The sequence below is a fragment of the Colobus angolensis genome, unplaced genomic scaffold (assembly GCF_000951035.1).
Source record: "Colobus angolensis palliatus isolate OR3802 unplaced genomic scaffold, Cang.pa_1.0 Scaffold48, whole genome shotgun sequence".
NCBI classification, from domain to species: Eukaryota; Metazoa; Chordata; class Mammalia; order Primates; family Cercopithecidae; genus Colobus; species Colobus angolensis.
In genome coordinates, this window is record NW_012118265.1 from 2,867,349 (window position 1) to 2,874,862 (window position 7,514).

The following is a 7,514-nucleotide window of genomic DNA, read 5'->3' on the forward strand; positions in this document are numbered from 1 at the left end:
AGTGACAGACTTGGACCCAATACCCTGGACTGCCCATTGCCAAATCACCTGAGAAGAGCAATTTAATTTTAACTAATCATTTTTGCAAGCTTAGTTGTTTAGCTGCTGGAAAAAAAAAAAAAAAAAGCACAAGTCTTTTTAAAAGGAATAAAATTCTGACACACGCTATAACATAGATAAACCTTGAAACATGATAAGTGAAATAAATCCGTTACAAAAGGACAAATATTGTATGATTTATTTACATGAGGCAGCTAGAATAGTCAAATTCACAGACACAGAAAGTAAAATAGTGGTTACTAGGGACTGGGGGGAGGCTAGAATGGGGAGCTGGTGTTTAATGGGTATGGAATTTCAGCTTGGAAAGATGAGAAAGTTTTAGAGATGAGTACTGATGATAGTTGCACAAGGATGCCACTTAATGCCACTGAATTGTATGCTTTAAAATGATTACAACGGTAAATTTTATGTAATATATATTTTGCTACAATTTTTAAAAAGAGTGTGGGTCCAGACAGGGTGTGGTGGCTCATGCCTGTAATCCCAACAATTTGGGAAGCTGAGGCAGGTGGATTACCTGAGGTCAGGAGTTTGAGACCAGCCTGGCCAACATGGGGAAACCCCATCTCTACTAAAAGTACAAAAATTGACATATCATATCAATATGTCTGATATTGATACAATACCAGACATATGAGTAAATTAAATACAAAGTAGGAGGTAACAAGTGCCAGAAAAAAGAATAATATATGCTGTTTGAATTTAGAATCAAGAACCCGAACTGTGTATGTGTGTGTGAGTGTGTGTGTGTGTGTGTGTGTGTGTGTGTGTGTGTGTACAAGGGGAGAATTAATTTAAGAAAGTTCCAAGTAATTATATTTTGAATGTGTATACTGAATGTTTACATTATATATAAAGCACATATCTGTTGTGTGTTTTATACTTTTTGCTTACAAAATTATCTTATGACCTAAATAAATGAAATATTCTTCTCTTGGTCTGCATTCTTATTGAGATCCAAGTCAACATAGTTGCTTAAAAACAGTTTCCAAACTTTTGATGACAGTGAAATTATGATATATGAGTCAGGAAAGATTAAGGAATACAGTATAATGTGACCCTGTGCAACACTGGCATGGATATGGGAAGGGCTGGAGTTCAAGACCCACATTTGCGTAGTCTTGGGCACTATCTCACCAGGCCCCCATTATCTTATCTACAATATAACTAGCTTGGGCTAGATAACTTTCTAGCTCTGTCAGTCTCTGATTCTAGGGAGTAAAATAGTCTGAGCTGTGTTATGAATCCATCTATCTCCTTCACCGTAGCCATCACCAGTTTCCTTGGCCAATTGTTGCTGTGTCTCCACACCCACCCACACTAGTGTCTATTTTGAAGCAAATCCCCAGACATATCATTTCATCTGCTTTTCCTTACTGGAAGAAATGAAGAAAGAAAAAGTGTTTTAACTTGGTGCACCACAATGTCACATTTGCTGCTATATAGAAACGTAAGGAGAAAGAGTTTTCATTTAATGGTGTGATGACAAATGGACAACAGTTTTAGAAAACAGGAGTGATTTTAAGAGGCATGATAACCAGCTTCATAGTAAAGAAACAGTAAAAAGTAAAAACAAGATTTTTCTCAGCGTATTCTTCACATTTAAAAATAGTTCTCTGTGGCCATTTAGCAGCTCAAAGTGAAGAAATTCTTATGAATGGGCTGGGGAATCAAAGAGAGAATGTGTGAGCCACAGGCAGAAGGGAAATTCCACTGTAGCAGCAGTTGGCCACAATCTGCTTTTCTGCTTGGGCCTCAGATTTTGGACAGCTGTGTGCCTGAGACTGCAAGGTCATTTCTGGCCTCGCCAATGTTGCTTTCAGCTGTTGAGTTTTGGGCTGGTTTGTTACACAATAATCACTAACCAACACAGAAAAAAATGCAAAATCTCCAATCCTGATATTAGACAATATTCTGTCAACAAAGTGACCATTTATTATTAATAATAATGTAATAATTAAATCCCTTATATGTATTTCTTCAGGTTACTTTTACCTGAGTGGGTGGCGAAGTAGGAGGCTGAGTGAGCAGGAGACTTGGCCATATATGGTTAGAGCTGGTAGTTGGGGTTACGCGGCTGCCAAGCTTTCTGGTATGGACATTCTGTTTTGCCTTGCATGGCAGCAGCTAGAGCCCTAGCCCAGAAGTCAGAGGATGTTTACTCTAATTCTGTCTCTGCCACTTGCTGGTTGTGTGAACTTTGGCTACTCCCTAGACCTCTCTGGCCTCAGTTTCCTCATTCATAAAAAATACTGGCTATAATAATCCCTACCTGGCTGGCCTACCCACCTCACTGGCAGGATCGAGTAAGATGATGATATGAACACACAGTGAATGCTGAAAGGTATTCATATGCATACACACTCATGAGATGATGTAAGGATGTGACGTACGATCTCAACTGAATACACTACAGTTTTGCCTGGACTATTCAAAATGTCTGGACTATTCAAAATGTCTGATAAAAGTTTTCTGTTAAAAAAAAAAGTCAGTGTTTAGTCTATATAATGTCAAATACCTGGACTTCATTTTACAAAATAAATACAGTTTTGTGTATGATAATATATGTAATCAATGCTATAAACTGATTAATAATTGGCTAACCCTGGATAACCAATTACTCTACTTCATAGGTGAAGTGACTGAGACTCTGAGAGATTAAGTAACTTCTCAAGGGCTACAATTACTAAGCAGTAGAGCCAGAACTTGTGCCCAGGGACCCTTTCCATTATATCCCAGCAAGGTTTCTTAAAAAGATTGAAGGCAAGTTGGCCTCAAGGGCACACGTACATCACTGACTCTGAGAAGGTAGCTTTATGTGGGATGATGCCCAGGCATCTTCAAAAGAACAAAGCAGAAAACAAATCCCTTCAGCCAGGGAGTTTTGGAGATCTTTTTGTTTCTCTTCTTTGCCTGCACCAGAGCTGGTGAATAAATCATGGGGCTGGCAGGCAGCACTGGAAAGCACCACTGACTTCATAGGAATTGAATATCAGAGGTGTCTTGGGTCTGGGCAGAGGGAGACCCCATAGATGGTGGTGGATAAGATTGTACTCATTTGGGGCCTCCCAGCCAGCAGGTACATGTGGCAGAGGAAAATGGCCGAAGCTTCTTGTCCGTCACATCCCTGTCTGAAACAGACTGTCAGAAAGTGTTCTGTATGATGGTAGTTTTCAGGTGTTTATGTTTTTGTGATGGTAGTGGAGAGAAATACTATGCTTGAACCAGATGGAATCACTTCTCTCCTTCTTAGTCCTCTCTCCAAGCCCTTCTTCCCCCAACTCACCCCACCTTGCCAGTTGCATTTATGCACTTGAGTAGCTCTCAATTCAGTTGTCAACAAGTGATGATATTTTAAGTGTTAAGTTGAATTTTAAAATGCATTCAAAATTATTAATACATAAGAATCACAAGAGCATGTACATTTTAGCCTCAGCAGCTTAGGTAATTAGGTAGATGGTGACCAAAACTAAAGGTTTGAGAAGTAAATAAATGATCCTGTCTTGTATTTTTTCTTTTTTTTTAATAAAAATGAATTTTTAATTTCATGAGCATTAAAAAGAAAACCAAAACCTGTCACATTTCCTTCCCACTCATACAAACAGCTCTCAAGTGAGATTCTTCAAATTTTACATTTTTTCCATCCTGGCTCATTCTTTGCTTCCTCATCATCAGATTCAACTTGGCCAAACATGATTCTGGGCTGAGTCTTGGAACATGTTGGAAAAACCCAACATGGGTTGTCTTCTGCTGCTTTGGAATGATGCAAAATGGCTTCCCAATGATTACTGTTATCAGTCTTGTCCAAAGCAATGTTCTTCACAATATAGGAAGAAAGAGTGCCCTTGTGGGTCCCAACTCTGCCACCACAACCTGGGTTGGCTACAGGAGGTTCAGGTTTATGTGACTTCAGGGAATCCAGTCTGTCCTTCTCCAGCTGTTTCCTTGTACTCCTTTGGCAGGGCTCACGGAACATAGGCAAGACATGAGGGGTGATGATGTAGTCCTGGGTTAGTGTCTCAGCTTGTTTTGCCTTTCACTGGTTTTTTTGTATGTTCGTTTGTTAGAAAAGCTGGCATAAAAAACTTTTATTGCAATAACAAAACTTGAAACTCATATATAGTGCTGGGGGATGAGACAGCAATGATTTCTCTCACCAAATCACTACGCAGGACAGCAAAGGGGGTGAGAATGGCCTGAGGGAGGAAAAGCCAGGAAACTGAGATCAGCAGAGGCAGCCAAGCATCAAAAAACAGGAGATGCTGAAGCTGCGATGACCAGCATTATTTTCTTAAGAGAACATTCAAGGATTTGTCATGATGCCTGGGCTTTCATTGGGTGTTAAGTCTACAAACAGCACCTTCAATTTAAACTATCAATTAAAGTTTTTAAAATTCAGGAAGTGGTGGAGCTTGGAAAGTTATGAGATTACAAAATTCCTGAAAGTCCACTAGAAAAACCACAGGATGGAAAAAAAATAAATAAATAAGCCAGGCCACAAAGAAGACTTCAGAGGTCCCCACTGGCCTAGGGACAGATACCTGTAGTGTCCAGCATGGCAGTGAACATGATCTGCTTTCAAAGGCAGAGGATTTAAGGGGAGGGTGGGGTGAGACTAGTGGAAGCAAAGGCTCTCCCTATCCCCACCTCAGTTTGAGGTAGGGTTTTTAATTTAACCCAATGACATCTCTCAACTTGGAGAATAATTCAGCCCTAAACAGTGCCTCAATCTGCTATGGCTTTGTAGCGCAGCAGCAAGAATGTTTAATATATAATAGATTAAAATTTCATCCCCAAAAATAAAATAAAATATTCTTGCAACCCCCCCCCACCTCTCCCATGCCAACACACACACACACACCAATTCCTATTCTAAAGTTAACCTATCACTTGTGCTGTTAATACTTGACCATATACTTATTGGAAACCTAGATCCAAAAGACTGAAACTGAATCTTCACCCCAAAATGAAAGCAAATTAAAATGAATAATTTGAGGTTTATGGCATATAGTTTAGGTAAACACACATATGAGGAGAAAGGGGAAGAGGAGATGGAGGTGTGGGAAGCAAAGCTGAGTGACAGAACACATTCAGTCAGGGCAGATGTCTATATAGAGTGGAGTGGAACATCAGGAAAACCTCCATATGGATTCAGGTGCACGCGTCTGGAGGCACCAGATCCCTCCATGGCAGATCCAAGAACAGGGATCTGGATCTTGGATCATTCTAAAACTGGAATGACAGGAGGAGGCCATTCCTGTCATTCCAGTTTTAGAAGCTCCACATCGAAGACGAGAGTGGCATGTGGTGGGATGATGCCTGGGTGCTCAGTGACACCGTAGGCGTAATCTGGAGATACAGTCAGTTTGGCTGTCTGACCCACATTCTTCTGGACAACCCCTACTTCTCACCCTGGGATCACCTCCTGCTTGCCTACCATAAGCTTAAAGGGCTTTTCTGTCCCGGGAGGAATCAACTTTCTTTCCATCTTCAAGCATCCCGGTGTAGTGCATCAAGCAGGTCTGGCCACACTTCGGGAGGGTGTGCACGTCTCCTGGGGAGATGGTTTCCACCTGCACTCTCATAGCTGCTGCGGACGCTGGGTGGGCAGGCGGGGCAACGGGTGGCGTGGACTCACAGCGACCTGGCGGCAGTTCCATAGTTCTGCCTAGTCCCCTTCCGCCGGGTTTTAACCACACATAATTTTGCTCCCCTCTGACTCTTGTTGGGGTTGTAATAGACTTTAGGCAGTCATTTCCAGTTCCAACCATGATCTGGTTCAGCCTTGGATGCCGCAGGCAGTGTCTGTGATGTCTGTTTCATAGAACCTTTGGAAAGTCCTACACTCAAGGCAAACAAGTTTGCCGCTGCCACATCCTCTTTGAACAGATGTACCAGTGACTATGAGCTTATCATCTGGACTGAAACAGCAGTCAGTCATTGGGAACATGGTGGGAAGACCCGAGGCTGAAAAAAGTGGCTTATTAAATTGTCAGATGTCTCATAATTTTAACGAATCATCACCTTCACGAGAGGCAAGGACATTACCATCACAGGAAAAAGTCACGCCAAGAAGTATCTGTGTCCAGGTAATGAGGCTGTTTATAGTTGAACTTAGGATGAACAGTCAGATATCAGTCCCAGATCTGTATGCTTCCATTCTGACAGGCAGTTGCTATGAGATTTCCATCTCTATTATATATGCACATTGTGGGAATGACTTTTTTGCCCTGCATGGTCCGTGGTTTAAACACAGTTTTTTGTTTCTTTGGATTTTCAATTTCCCACGTCCTCACAGTCCTGTAATCCAGGACAGTATAAACATTCTTGCCCCTGCTGGTTCCACAGTACTCTTCTCCTGGGTACACTTCTGTATTTCTTGCTGAACTTAAAATGCCAATAGAAGCGATTTCTTCATCTCCATCAGGGTTACACTTCAGGAAAAGGAAGCAGGGGTTTTCATGTTGGCTGTTCAGGCCTCTTCAAAATCACTCGATCCTCGCCTGGAGCAGGCGGCGCTAGCAGCTCCTCACATTCGAAGTCGCCGGCGCTAAGACGGCCCGAGTGAGAAGCAGGCTGTGGGTCAGGGCTCCGCCTGTGGCATCCCAGGAAGAGGGCAGCGAGGGGCCGGAGTGAGGCCCAGTCCTCGGTCCGCGTCTCCATTTCGCCGCCTCCTGCCAGGCCAGCCCAGCCCCGGAACTTCTCTTCCAGTGCTTGAGGGTCCACCCGTGCAGCGTGGAAATGGGCAGGCAGGGCGACTTCCGGCTCGCTCCTTTGTCTTGTATTTTCCATCGTCTGGTTTAACAGTTGTATGTGGGTGGCAGTCATTATCGTCATCATCACTATTATCAGTGAATATTTTATGGTGCCTTGATTAAGTGGAGGCACAGTGCTAGGTACAGTTAAGGACTTTACCTTTCTAGAAGATACAGTCACCGTTTCTAAGGAGTGTCCCATCTGTTTCTGGCCCAGAGGTAAGATTAGAGGTTCTGACATGGTGATAAGTTTGAAAAACAGATACAGCCCTCAAAGTCCCGGGGAGAAGGGAGGAGGACAGGGAGCAAGCTTCAGAGGGCTGACTTCCAAAGTCCTTCCTCAGATAGCCAGTGTGCTTCCAGCTGCTCAGTGGGAAGAGCCTCAGAAATAGTGGAACGCTGCAGGGAGGTAAAAGGAGAATGAAGCCGGAGACATGGCCACAGGGTTCAGTAACGGGTAATGGCACTGATGAACTTGCCATAGTGAGCCCGGGACAGGAACCAGATGGCAAGAGGTTAACGAATCAGAGGGGGTCGGGAACTGGAGAGAGAGGCTTGGTCATGAGGAGAAAGGAGCAGGGTCAAGGGAAGATGTTTCCAAGAGATAATTCAAAAATTGAAAAGTTTGATTATTTCTGGTTGTTTGATGGGTAAATGGGAATTCATTATACAATTCTCTATACCTAGTGAGTATTTTTA

The 7,514-nt window shown here is 42.7% G+C and overlaps 1 pseudogene; it reads right to left on the reverse strand.

The window, feature by feature from the left end:
• Positions 1-3,682: 3,682 nt before the first annotated feature.
• On the reverse strand, positions 3,683-6,897 carry LOC105523995 (annotated as a pseudogene).
• Between the last annotated feature and the right edge of the window lie 617 nt (positions 6,898-7,514).